The sequence below is a fragment of the Aphidius gifuensis genome, linkage group LG2, assembly GCF_014905175.1.
Source record: "Aphidius gifuensis isolate YNYX2018 linkage group LG2, ASM1490517v1, whole genome shotgun sequence".
Taxonomy (NCBI): domain Eukaryota; kingdom Metazoa; phylum Arthropoda; class Insecta; order Hymenoptera; family Braconidae; genus Aphidius; species Aphidius gifuensis.
This window is the reverse complement of record NC_057789.1, coordinates 3,338,866-3,355,026: the sequence shown is the minus strand read 5'-3', so window position 1 is coordinate 3,355,026 and position 16,161 is coordinate 3,338,866.

Sequence of the window (16,161 nt, the reverse complement as noted above, 5' to 3'; positions counted from 1 at the left end):
TGTAATTTATAAATTTTCGTTAAACAAAAATTAAAAAGTAAATAAATAATTATTAAAAATCAAGATGAAAATAATTTACCATTATGATGATATTTATTTCAGTAATTTTCAAGTGTTTTTATCATTGATCTTGAGTAGAAATAGCAATATTTTTAACATCTTGAAAACGGGATGTGTGGCACCAGTCACAACTTTGATCAATCATCTTGTTTAACATCTTGTATTAGATCATCAAATAAAAGTCCCAGTTAAACAAGTTTAATAAAAAACATATAATTAAAAAATAAGAAAATATTAAGGCTTGGCATTGATTATATATTTTTAAATGCAATTATATTCTTTTTGTCATCAAAGAGGCCAGGCACTTGATGCTCCAACACTCAGGGTGTGGAGATGTTCATGCACTTTTGCTCATCGTCAAGGTATCTTTAACGATTCGTGATTTTTTTTCATAAACTACATCAAATTTAAAATATATAAATAAAAATATCATAATAATTGTATCAATGTGTTGACACTTTTTTTTTTTTTTTTTTCTTTTCAAATATTTGCAGTGATTGTTGAGTATCAATCAAAGACGACGTGCATATTCAAGGTTGTTTTGTTTAAGAAAAAAAATTATTTCACTTTTATCTTATTATTTTTTGGACTGATTTGATCCAGAAAAAAAAAAAAAAAAAAAATACATTTCTGTAAAAATACTTGAACAATGAATCGAAATTTGTTTTTTTTTTTTTCATTTTCTTGCATTTTTTAAATGTATTTAATCAAATATATTTTTTTATCTTGGGATTACGTGACTGTTTTCAAGTAATAAATTAATATTATTATTTTTTTTTTATTTGCTATCAAAAATTTCATGTGAAGAAGCGCAATATCAATAAAAATTGTGGTTAATAAAAAAATTACTTATTTTTTTGTAAACAATAATTGATTCATGATGAATTCATGATAAAATTTATCATGAAATTGTTATTATTTATCGTTGCATAAATAAATGAGCAAATAAATATTTTTTTTAATTGATTATAATTTTTTTTTCATCATTTTTTACTGTGTTTTAGTAAAAAAAATAAATGGGAATTTTCAAAGCAATATTTCTTGAGATTCGTTTCTGGATGATTTGTTTTTTTTTTTATCAAGTGTGAATTTGTCATTAATTGATAACATTGAATTTTAATTTTGCATATTAAACAACAATGCTATCATCTCTGTTGTTTTATATTTGTAAAATTTTTCTCAGAATAAATTGTTATACTTTAGAAATAAAAAAAAAGAAAAATTATATTTTTAATGATTAAACTCACCTTATTTATTTGGGCAGACTAATTAAACCTGCAACAAAAAAAAAATAAAAATATTATTTATCAGTAATAATGATATATTCCAGTTTAATAATTATTTTTTTTACTTCATTGTTTTTATTTTATTCCGGAAATATTTTAAATACCAAACAACTTGCTAAGTGCAGTACAAACGACCTCAACCCACTTTGGTCAAGTCTGCCTCATACTTGTCACCTCAAATATCATTTTCATAAAATTAAAAAAAACAAGAAAAGCATAAACTAAATAAGATTGTTTCATAAAAATTACTAGATTAAATTTTAACAGTTGTAAAAAAAATATTACAAGACAAAATCTCAAGCAAATTAAATAACTCAATGTAAAATCTAAAAATTACTTGATAAATATTGTTTAAAAAAATAATAAATAAATATTATATCAACAATTATTTATAAAAAAAAATAAATAAATTATAACATGGTCAATTTTATTCCTTAATTATTCCTTAATTATATATTTTTTAAATTTCCCATGAATGATAAATTTTTTGTGGATGATTCACAAGTATGCGTATACTATAAAACCACTACATAATTTTTGTTTTTGATTCATGGAGAAATTAAATATCACATGGTGTATTATTACCGATATATCATACTACAAGTAGTTTTACATATCCTGGCAACTTGCTATGCATTCCAAACACAAAATTCCCCTCCAAGATCCATCATCAATATCACAATGTAATATTCATTAAATTCTATGAATTTAATTCATTCATGATATTTTTCATTCGGTAATTTTATACAATAAATATTTTATTAATATATATCACACACAAACTGAATTATGTCAAACTTAAATTTCTGTTATCATGCTTTATAGATATGCATATTTGATAACTATTAAGTTTTGTTCTTTGTTTGTGAATAAGTTGCAGGGTTATTTGACACCGGGGTCATTTAAGGTTGATGCAAAATATCAACTGCATTTATTTACGCAGCAGTCAAATTCATTAGTTTTTTTTTTTTTTTTAAATTATTATTTTATTTTAAATCATTGATATTTTATTTATTTTTTTATCGCTACTGAAGACGATAACATATCTTCTATTTTTTATTTTACTTTTTTTTATCATTTCTTTTTATTTCGGGGAATCGCTACTGATTTTATTTTTATTTTAATAAAAAATAATATTCTATTGTTTTAATATTTGTTTTTAAAAATAATCAAAAATTTAATTTTTTTATTTCTATTTTTCTAAGAAATATTACTTTTTGAATTAAATAAAAATATTTTAGTGAAAATAAAAAATAACATTCTATTGTTTTAATATTTTTTTAAAAACATTATCAAAAATTTAATTTTTTTATTTCTATTTTTCTAAGAAATATTACTTTTTAAATTAAAATACAATGCTTTTTATTTTTTTAAAAAAATCTGGAAAAACCAATGTCATTCAAAGTGATTTTGACTAGCCATGACCGAATTAATATTTATCATTATTCTTGAACTACAACTATTGGTTTTTCCAATGAATCATATCATAGAAATATTTTTTTAAATTATCATTCAAGTGTTGAGAAAATTACAGGTTTATCTAAATATATATGCAAATTTAATTTTATATTATATGCATGTGTTGTTATGAACTTGACTTTCTCAACTTATGTTTTTCAATATTTTTAAATTAATTTTCAGATAGATCAATGTTAAATTAAATTTTGACTTGAAAATAATTTTGATCCATGCTTTTATCATGATGACTCAATTATATCAAGCCAATAAAATTCCCAGAAATTAATTTAATTCTTTCGTCAATAACACCTAGACACGCGACAATATTCAACGTCATTTATCAAACACTGCACATTCTCATCTTTCCTCTCACAATTATAATCCTCCAATTTTATATACACATTCTCATTATTTACAAAAATCAAATTTAACATGTATGATTGCGATTAAAATTTTCCGTATAGTGAAAAATAAACCGTTAATAGTATATCTAAATGTCAATGTTATCATCTCGTAAAATGACGTAAAAATTTCAACGCTCTACGCAACTTTTAATAATAATAATAATCAATGTGATGAAATTTTTTTTTGCTGAGTCAGCAGCGTCATAAGTATACTAACTATATCATGAATCAATGAGTCGTCTGGTTCATTCAGTATATTTTTATTATGCCGCAAAATAAAAAAAATTCAGATTCGATGGAATTTTTGATGCTTGTAGATTCACTTGAGAGAAAGTATACCACAAATACAGATATATTAAACACGTCATGGATTTACCTACGTCATCAAGAGTACCTTGTAAAAACGGTACACAATATTTTTTTGTTTATATATTTAAAATATATATAATTTATTTACAATACAACACGGAACTTATGAGTTGCAACATCTTGAGAAATACTTCCACTGATGTACACGCATTCATTGACCTATTTCAATGACTACTAGCTTTAAATATTTAAATTATTTTTACGTATATATTTATGCAGGTTTTATTTTTGACAAATAAAAGAAAGTATAAATTTTATAGATGTTTTATTATATTTTTTTCTGCAAATGATTTTTTATATGCAGCAAAATAAAATTGTTGCATCAGAGTTAATAATTATTTAATAACACGAGGAAAAAAAATATAAACAAATGTATTTTATGAATCACGTTGATGTGTTAAAGTTCATTATAATCAATTACATGTATATTTACTGATGGTAGTGTAATTGTTATGTTATGATGTGATTTAACAAATCAACAAGTCTATTACGCGCATAAACTTCTGTTGAGATACGCTCAGACAAATCTCTGGCCTTGTCTTTCATTTTTTTTTCCACTATTTTATTTTTTTATTCTATTCAGCTTTTTCTGTTGTACATTTTAATAATATTAATACATGAAAATGAATATAAAAATACACTGAAAATCATGGAAAAAGAAACAACAAAATTATGAGTAAATGTAGTAATTTTTTTTGACTGATGAACGGATTCAAAATTGAATTGAAATTTAATTATTAATTAAATTTTTTGTCACGTTATTGACCCATTTGCTGTATATAAAATTAAAGACTCTATGCATTTTAAATAGTTGCTTATGTAATAATTAAAATTAATTAAATGAACTTGAATAATTGAGAAAATAAAATGTGAAAAAAAAATTATAATAATTATATTTTTACATAGAGGAAGGATCCGAAATAAATTTATCTGATAACAAGATTCATTTTATTTTTTTATCATTGGTCTATTTGATGAGTTGCTTTATATTTTAGACGGAAAAAAAATTTAAAAAACCCAACAAATTTTGCGATATGATAAAAGTTTATTTTTTACATAATTTATAAAATTTATCTAAGAAATCGTGACGAGAGGTATTTATGAATTTAAAAGAAGATTTGTACATTGTGACTACGTGCAAGTTGTTAAACGATGATTCACACAAGTGTAACGACCGAATGACGTTGATATTTTCTAGCTAGACAGTATGGAACTTCCCCATTACGTACGTCTATTTCTCGATTGATAATTAAATGGTATCATATCCGTTTTTATTTAGACACGTGTGTTATTTGTCAACGACATATTAATAAATTTCTCGTAATGATTTAATATACCATTTTAGAAATTGTTAAAAAACAAAGTCACTCAAATAAATTTAACTCATGACCTAAATTTTTTGAAATTTATCAGAGCAATATTAAAAATCACATAAAAAAAAATTCATTCAATCATTCTAAAATCTAAACAATTGTACTTTTTAATTCTGCAAATTAAATTAAAACACCAAAAATTATTAAAATAATTATTTACGTTTTTTAAAAAAAATATTTATAGATTTAAATATACTTGTCGTTAATTTTGCAGGTGATGATTACGATACATCATAAAATACGAAAAAAAAATTTAAAAAACCGCAGTAGCCTTGTACAAGTTATATGGAAATCAGCCCGGAAGTTATTTGTAAATTTGTTACTGTCGATTGTGCAAATTAAATTAACACAGTTATTAAAAAAAAAAAAAAAAAACGTAAATATAATTTTTATCATCAATTTTATCATCGTGTATTAATAGTAAAATAGTAACCACAATGACAAGTATACTTTTTCGTATTTTATTTTTCAATTTGTATCAAATATTAATGACACTTGTGTAATATTTAAAAATAGATTGTAAAAATTTTTTCAACAATTATAATTCAATGTTTGAAGTAAACACTTATGCAATAATACGTCACTCATGTGTCGATTCATTGAACGATGGTCTTTAGAAATTCTCAGGCATATAGGAAAGGTCCGGGAAAAAAAAATGTTGCACATATTTTTACTGAGAAAAATTAATTAAATAATTAAGATGATTTAATAAATAATATTTATGAATTCATCAACCAATTGGTATTTTGTTTTGACAATTTAATTTGTATTAAAAAATTCAAACTTAAAATATATCAAAATAACAAACTATTTTTCTGTTTGACAATTTAAAATTATTCAATGACTCATTGAAGTTTAATATTTGAGAAAATTTTTAGATGAGTCGATTATTATTGATTGGGACGAAATACTTTGTGCTGACCAATATCGAATTTTTTGATAAATTAAAATGTACTCATGAATGACTCAACTGTCGAGATCGTTGATACATGACTCATAAAAAAATTGAAATCAACATGAAATCTGCCTGGGATAAAAATTTACAAATATACATTTTTTATCTAGAAGAAAATTTTATAAATAAATAAAAAAACAAGCTGATTTTCGATCAGTTTTTTTTTCTAAATGTAATCATTAAAAAATAACGAGTAATTTGTACATTTTAATTTACAAATCGATTTAATTAATTATTCTAAATTTTCGTGTTTATATTAAACCACCATATTCAAATCAATCTAGATGAAAAATTGAAATGTTTAAAGTTAATTAATTTGCATTACAAACAAAATAAAAAAATGATTTATATGAATAAAAATAAAAATCTGTCCTTGAATATTAAATTGACCCAGGCAGCCTAATGTCGTGTGAACAAGGCCTGATTTTTAACCCGTTAACTCAACGAGTTTTCTACCTCGAATAAAAGTCTCATAAACTCGAATAATTTAAAATCAAGTCATTTCATAAAATATCAAAAGTAGAAAAGAAAAAAATATATATATATAAAATAAATGACAATATGAAAAATCATATATGATAGAACATATTGGTAGTGTAATAGAAAGGTGATTGCCACGCGTCACTGAATCTAGAAAATTAAGGAAAATGAAGAAAAAAAAAAAAAAAAATCTGCAGGGGTTCTGGCATTTCCTTTCAGTCTAGTTGTGTCTTTGATGATGATAGGCACGTGCAGCTTGCTAAGAATCACCTGGCATCTCACTTCTATTGTCACCATCGTCTGAATCATGCACATTTTTAGGCGCCGCAAGCCTCAAACACACCAACTTGCACAAAAATCACAAACGAACTACAAAACCAATTCAACTCATACAGCTTGAATCGTCCAAAAAATAAAATAAAAAAAAAAAAAAAAAAAAAACTCCTAAAAGAAAAATAGAGACCACACCGTGTTTAGGATCAGAGAAGTCCGAGAGGAAATACAGTCAACAATGCTGTTGAAAATGAAAAAAGAAAAAAAAAATATATAAAAAGAGAAAAAATTCCATCAACCTGAAATGAAAGTGCCGAATGAGTGTGTCCAAAATTATGTTATAAAAATGTTTTTTTCAATAGCCGAGACAGATACGTTTAATTTTCCGGTCCTTCAATATCATTTTTATTCTCTTTTTTATACTATAATATTTATTATACTCTATATAATAATAGAAACATCAAAATACAATAATAAAAAAAAAAAAAAAATAATGTTGTTAGAGACATCTGTAGGTTATTTACTCTTCACTAACATCTTGCACGCCCCATATAAAAAAAAATTGTGACATAAGTCAATGAAAATATATCGTCTTGAAAATTACACGCATTGACATAATCAAATAAATTTAAAAAAAAATATATTCTTTAGTTGAAAAATATTCAACAAAATCAGTGCCTTCTTTACCGATCTATTCAATGACAAAATCATTTTTTTTTTTTTTAATATATTAATCAATTTTCATTGTATATTTAATTTTTTAATAAATATTTTTCAATTCAAAAAATTGTATTAACAAGCAATTAAATTTTTCTAAATATTAATTTACTTGAATAAATTTTTTTTTTTTTATTAACACTATAAATTTATGACAATAAAAATTGTCTTTCTATGTTCAACTATATTTTTTTTTCAAATATTAATTTTACAACAAATACAATTTCCGCAAAAAAAAAATTACCTTATATTGAGTTCATTAAAAAAAATATTTGCTGTTTTTTATTATTTTATTAAAAGAGAAAAAAAAGAAAATGTATTTCCTCGTATATATAGTTTGAGTGGATCTATTTCGGAAGATAATTTAACGAGTATTTCAGATATTAATGAGAAAATATCAACAACTGTAGCGCATTATCGAAGCTATTGAGGCAAAAAAATTTTTGTACAACTTTTTTACTCCAATAATTTCGTAAAGAAAGTATCGTTTCAATTCATGTAGAAAATTAACTAAAAATACAGCTATTAGATATATATTTAATATCTCTTATTATTTTTTTTTTACTTTACTAAAATAATATTAACCTTTCGTATTATTATATTATCATTATAAATAATATGAACATATTATGTAGGTCAGTTTTATCAAAATCGTCAGCTTTCAATTAATTTTAATTTAAGAAAAATAGTTTATTTTTATTTATCTTGTATTATTATCATTATTGTAGAAACGATCAAGGCCAATATGTCTTACGTAATTCAACACGTCGTAGATAAATGAAACATACGTCAATGTAAGACGGTGTGTATATAAATATTTACCTACTATTATCAAAGCCAATTTTTAAAAATCAAAAAAAATTTAAATCAGTAAAATTAATGAAATAATTATTATAAAAAAAAATTACTTTATATTTGATTGAAATCTTTCCGGTGTTATTTTCCAATCCACTTTTTTTTTCTGTTTGAAATAATAAACTTATCAAGTCGTTTAATCACTTTAAATAAAAAACAGCGCAATAGTTTTTTTTTAATATTTAAAGTCACTGAATTTTATCATTTTTTCATATGAAAATATATTTAAACACTAAATATTAAAACACTTGATCTATGTAATGAATATAAATTCACTTTTTTAATATTATATAAATTTTTCTGTGAATTATAAAATAATTACAAGAAAAATCTTTGAGTTTACAAGTAAAAATAAATAGTCGAGTTATACTAAGTATCAAGATATGTGAGCTATACGATGATAATGTATATAAACGGTGCTTTCCCGCTTATATGCGAATAGATTAAATATAATATTGTGATGGCAGCGCGTGCGCTCTAATGCTCGACCTTTATTTACATGATTCTGTGTGACTTGTCATGCATGTGGAAGTAACTGCATGTTATTTATGTGTGTATTTGATGAGCGATATATAAAACTCAACTGCATGTTAGTCTATAAAATTAATTTGCAATCAGAAAAAATTAATTAGTGTTTTAATTTTTCACAAAACTCCTAGCAGTCTTTACAAAAGTATTTAAAAATTTACCTGATAATTGTCGAAAATTATAAAAAAAATTTAGAATTTTTTCATTTAAATTATTTTAAGTTAATTATTATTAAAAATTGAATATTTAAATGATTTTTTTTTATATTTTAAAATTGACTTACTTATGTTTATATTATTATTTTTTATCTAATATTGTTTTCTCTTTTTTTTTATAGTATAAATATTTGAGTAATAATTGTTAGTGAGATTGAAAATAATCAAACTGCTGTATCAAATTTCATAAATAGCCATGCAATTATAAAATTATTTTATATACATGAGCGTATATTAATATCAAGATTTTATTTACAGAAGTATTAACGTACTCAAGGCGAAAGTTATATTGAAAACTTGTTTTGCTCACTTGTCGCTTACCGGATAATGTACAAGTGATATCTTCAGTTATTTTAGTATCATCCCTCAAGTAAAATCTTAACAACATACGCTTGACTTTTTTTTCTATCCGTCTTTTCTTTTACTTTTTTTCATTTATTTAATTAATATCACTAATTTCACCTGCTCTGCAAAATATACTTTTGGATCAATAAATATCAAAAATGTTTATAAAATAAATAAAATAAATAAGACAAATTTAGAATTTATAATAAAAATAATTTTATATTGACAGAAAAAATTCTAAAGTAAAATACAAAAGCGTCATCATCATTACAAGATTTTTATAAAACAATAGATGTCAATTATTATAGAAATAATATCATCAAATGTTTTTTTACTGGCAATAATTTCATGTTATTTTTTTTTAAATTTCAATTTACATATTCATTATTTAATTATAACAATTTAACATATAAATACTAGTTTAATCAAACAAAAAATATATAAATTGTATAACGAAAAAAAATTAACCAAAAATTAAACAGTTTTTAATTGTTGATATATTTTTCAAGTCAATGTAAAAAAAATCTGCCATTTTAGTAAATGACGTTAAATGTACCAGAACCCTTTTCAATATGGATCCACCAGTTGCCAGATGACTGTCTCCAATGAATTTTTACCACACAACTTGAACAACATTTGTTTTCTTATTTTCATTAATTTTTTCCTTCTCTTTCTCATTTGTAAATGTTTTTTTTTGTTTTCGTCAATTATTATTTACTTTATACTTAATTTTTTCATATAACTGATGGATTTTGCACATCTGTCAATCGGCAATTATTTTTTCATGTAAACTTTGATATATAGGTACCTCCCATTATGCCATATCTTGGAAAGAATGTGTGTGCAATTCTTTCTTGTTGCATCAAGTGGTGTTCTTTCCGCCTTCGGTATGGATGAAAGCTTGTACTACAAGATGCTATAATTTGTCGTCCCGGCAAAAATGCCATTGCAAAAATCTTCAGCTTCGTCGAACTAACGATTCTGCTTCCTTTTTTTTTAAATTTTTTTTTTTTATTTCTTTATATTTTTATATACATATTTCTTTTTTCAATTTTTTTCTGTATGTGTTATTTTTATTTCTCTTTTTTTTTTTGCTCTCTCTCTCTTTTCTACCTTCATATACAACGCTTTACTTTTTCTTTTTTTTTCATTTTTTTTTTCTTTTGTCGTTATATCACAAGAACTCTGTGTATGGTTGCTTTATTGAGCTCACAATTATCCTCGACTAATTGATATAATAGTTAAAAAAATCTAAAATCAAATGAAAAATTAATTTTTTTATCTTTTCTTATATTTATATATAATTTTTTGTTTAATTGGTAAAATTCATTAGCATGAAGATGAAAAACAAGAGTGTATTTATGAAAAAAAAAAATTAATATTGTTGATGTGTCGTTCTCCGGATGTTGATTTGCTGACAAAGATATGTTGGATTATTATTTTAGCACCTCGTCTTAATTATTATTTTATCCTCATATATATTTTTCATGCCCACCCACGTTTTTTTTTTTTTTCCTTTATTTTTAATTTCCAATCTTTGATGTTTTTTTATCTATAAATCTACAATATTGTCATCAATAGATTTTTTTTTTTTAAATCATCGAAATGATAATATAAATAATCTGTTGGATTTATTTTTCATCTTTTTCAATTTTTTGTTAGATTTAATTATATATTTTGCCGTTATTCATACGTTCATGCGTATTTTTGTTTTTTTTTTCTTATGTATACGTGACTTTGTCTGATGATGATTTTGCTAGTGCATTATATTCGTGACGCTACTCAATGACATTCTTTCGAGTTCATTCATCGAAGAGTTAAGGACACATTCAATAAACACTCGTATATAAAAATTTCAAAAAAAATTTCTAGATTAAATTTATAGTGCAATTATTAAATACCATTTGAAAGTTATAAATTGAGGATTAAAAATAAAATTATTTATACAAAAAAAAGAAGTAATTTAACATATATACAGTGTCTTAAAATTCAAATTAAAATATAATTTTACTTCGTATCTTTAATATACAATTAAAAATCAACAATAATTATATTATTGAATATTCCACCATCAAAATATAAAATTAAAATACTTTTTTTATACGAAAAAAATTAACCCAAGTATTTTAAAAAATTTAGACAATTATTTATAAACGATAACATAATTATTTTTTCATCTTAAAATAAAAACATGTATGTCCATTGTATATTATACACAAATGTATATATTTAAACGTCAAACATGTGGTCACGTGTAATTCAAGAGTGTCTTCCGTTCTTCAACTTGAAATAATCTCTTCCGGGTTTGACCAAGAATAGCAACTAAATAGTAAATTCAAAATATATATATTCAATCATGAATTTTTTCTCCATAATAAAAAAATAAATTATAAAACAATATTAAAAATTAAAAACATCAATCTCATTTTTTTTACAATAGGATATTGACGAAATGCCTGATATGGAAGAATGATTCAAATAACAATTCCGTAAATTTTATTTAAATGTCATATAACAATTATTTCATAAGTTTTTACAGGTGTGCAAAGTTACATTGGGTTTTTAAAATGTTTATGTATGTATACATACATAAGTAGAGAGAAAAACCAAACAAGTGGGCGGTGTATTTTTTAAAGACAAAAGAAGAAGTAAAAAAACATTATATGTTACAATAAGATGCGGCAAAAATCAATCAATAGCTAAAACAATTATTCGGCCGAATGAACTCACTCACTGTGCCTCAATTACGAATATATACAAGTCCTTGCATTGATCACTGTGCGTCCGGCCAGTGTCGGCATAAGGTGCTGAAACTGATAAATGAAAAAGAAGCTTTATGAGGCCGCAAGATGACAGGGCACACGATTACAAACATCTTCACCACTTCCGGCTCTTCAAACTATTTTTATTTAATATTTCAATTTTCATTTTTAGTTTAATGTTCAAATGAATATTTTTCTGTCAAATATATATATCGATTTTGATTAATTCAGATATTAATTATTTTTTTCTACATAAGGGTAATTTTTTTAACGAAAAAAATTCATTTTAATTTAGAGAAAATAGTAGCTTCCAGATAGCATTCAAAATAATTTTTTTTTTTAGTTTTTTTCAAAGCAATTAGATTGCCGTGAAATGGATTAAATAAAAATATTATTATTTTGCCAATTATTACGAGGGGAGTAGTCCAATTTGTGTTGGACAGTAAAGGGCGGAAGCTGCATACGGATTGCACTGTATGTTGAAATTTTTATATTTTATTCTTGGTTTACATGCACGCAATATTTTATTTTTTTTTAAACTTAAATATAATGCAAAATAAAAGTCTATTTAGAAAATTAAATTCTGCTAAGAAAGTAAGAAATTCATATGTATTTCAATTAAAAATTGAACATAAATAAAAAACAAAAAAAATGTTATTCAACGCATTTTTTTTCAGAGTTATTTGAATTGACAAATAAAAATTCTGCTTGAGAGTTAATCAAAAATGCGCCGCCAGTTCCGTTTGTTTTGCATTTCCTGTCGGATACTTCGTACAGTCTCCTGGCTATTTTAACTTATTTATTTTTACCATCGTTTTTTATATGCGTGTGTATTAAAGCGAACGATCGATAAAGATGGATTTGAAAAAAATAATATCAATGATCATATAGTGGCAAAATCATCAGTTGAAATTGCGTATTAAATGCTCCATCGATACTGGTATACATTATTGATTGGAAAATTTTTTATTAGGATAGAAAAATTTTCTCAAGTGTGTTTTCCTTATTTTTTTACGTAAACATACCGCACGATTTTTCCTGATGGAATTTTTACGTTTGCCAATGACTGACAAAAAAAAATGGACACTTTCCAAGACCCTTTGAATAGAATGATGAATGGAGGCATGAATGGGACAAACCCACCAGTTTCACTCAAGACAATTGTCATCCAAAAAATTTTCAGCTTTTTTTTTTTTCACCTCGCTTTTTTTTAAAGAACAATAGCATTGTCCTTCGGGGGACTTCAGGCGCCTGTCTATCGAATATTCCGTGAATCCAATATTCTTTTGAGCATCTTCAATGAAAGAAAAAAAAATAAATAAATAAAAAAAAAAAAAAAAAAACGAGAAAATTTAGTTTTAAACCGTGTGGAAAAATAAAAAGTTTTCGTATCGCGTATGCTTGACTCCAATGAATTCATTCTATTCACTTTTGGATTCCATGATGTCGGTCTACTTTCACACTTGTTTGACGGTATGAAAATATTTTTCGATTGCTATAAGAGGATCAGGATTTCATTTCAAATATTCATATTCACATTGGTACTTGAAAAATAAATTTTAAATATTAATCAGATATATTTTTATTTATAGTTATTATAATATATTTATATATTTTTTTAATATACTCTAATTGAATTTCAAATGAGTTGGCAAAAAAAATTTTCTAAATTTCCTCTGTATTCTCTGGATTTTTAGCCATGCCTTGGGGTTTTGCAAAATCATTATAATTAAAAAATCATTTGACTGCGCGCAAATTGAAACATTCAGAAGTTTTCTGTATTCACTTCGCTTTTCCTTGTATTTTTTTTAAATTTCCAAAAATTATTCAGTATTCTCTCAGAATATCTCCGGATTTCATGCGGAATAAAATTTTTTTTTACATAGAAAAATCCTACAAATATATGTACGGAAAAATCAACATGGCATCCGCCGGAAAAATTATTAATGAAGAAAAAAGAAATCAACTGGTCCTACGAAGAACTATAAAAAAATAAATAAATAAATAAATAAAAAAAACAGTATCCATATACATTGTAGAAAAAGTAAATATAAGATCACGCAAGTGATCGTGCGTGTTTGTTTGTATATGTCTGCCGCGAAAGAGAGATCGTCATATATCATTAGGAGGTAGCTTGTTAGGCGGTTCGGTTTGTAGATAATAGCAGACATTACAACACGCGACTGTTATTAACCCCTCTCATTTTCCACCCCATGTTCATCGAGCTGAGATTTTACCGCATCGCAAAGCATAAATCATTATTCATAATAGGCATAAAAACGACATAACGAAGAAAAAAAAACATCTTCAAAAACATCAATGCTTTTTTTTTTTATTATTATTTTAAATCTCAACATTCATGGAAAGTTATGGTTCACTTAAAATCTAGTGATAATATAGCACAGACTAGACGAAACTTGGACCGGATATCGTAATTGTAGGATTCTCATTCTGTCTACCAAAAAAACCACAAATTATCATATATGGGTTACCATTTATAAATTTTAAAACAAAAGATGCCATATAAAAATCCTTGGAATATATCGTCTGATATTCAGTTCTATTTTGTGGAAAGTTGAATAGTAAAAAATAAAATAAAATAAAATACTGTCAGACAAAGAGAGAGGTGTGAAATCCATAAGGGTGTTGACAAAATACAAAAGCTATATATACCAAAAGATTAAAAAATTTTAACACCAAAATATCAATTGATTTTTCAATGGGACAATCAAATCACGTATCTTAATCTTGACCTTTTTGTGGCGACAAAAAAAAAAAAAAAAAACAACAACAACTGAGGTTATTTTATCAAAAATTAAATATATAATACTTTAGAGTATCACTACAGGATTATGCTAGATCCTGTAGCTGCAGCTAAAGATTATTTTAAAATGTGCTTATCGGTCTTGTATATAGAGAATATGTTAACTCGTCGTGTAGGTCCAGCAACAGCGTGCCAGACATAACATTGCGTTCTATAAGAGTTTATTTTTCTCTTGTGCGAATCAAGTTTTTCGTCCTCTTTAGTCTGGCGGCAACTACCTGCAGTACATTACACGCAATTAGACACCAGGGTGGCCTCAAGGTATTCCCGACAAACAGGGATCTTATACAAGTCAAATTTAACAGGCATCAACTCCTGCTGTGGTGAGTACATAACCAGTATACAACGGTGTCAGTGTCATTGTCTTTCACAACCAACACCAACACCACTAGTTCAGCTACCAGTAACCCCCCATAGCTTTGATCCTTTCGAATTGTCATACCCAACCGTGCACCTTGCTTACGCTTTCTTTCTCTCATCAGTTTCCCCACCATCACCAAAGTTAACCACTCTGTGAAATATATCCTTCAATACAAATTACTCTCCGTGAATTTCATCCACAAAGAATCGACAATTTTTTTTTTTTTTATCCTTTTTTTTATTTAATTTTAATTTTTTTCTTGATTTTTTTTCTTTAATTTTTTTACATTTATTTTTTCCCTGGTAAAAATATTTCTATAAATTTTCCCGGATTTTTTACGAATTATCTCCAAAATTTTTTGTAATTGACCCGTGCAAAAATTTTTTTTTATAACTCATTTTTCTCGTGTGTATTTTTCTCTTTCTGAATTAAAGTCAGTGCGACAATTACCCTCGTTATGTAGGCTCCATTTTGCCACTGTGTGCGGTCGTTCAGAAATACATACCTGTTGTGGCCTGTACTGTCTTGAAATGGCAAGTTTTGACTTGTGATTCTACTCGTGACAAATCTATGATATGCATTTGGATAGACAAAAGATGGGTGCAAGCTTTTTTTATTTGTTCTGTATTCATTTTATTTTTACCATTCCTTCGTTGTTAATCAAGTCAAACCTTGAAAACTATATAATGATTTGATGATTTTTACTGGTTAATAAAAAATTTAAAAGAAAAAAAATAAAGCAGCAATTTACAGGATACAAAAGAAAAGACGCCGCAATGTCTGATATATGTTGTGTCTAATTAGCAATTTAATTACTATACCAATTTAATTATATATCTACTAATGTGGCATAATTTACGTACTCATATATATATAACTCACTAACGTTGCGGAGG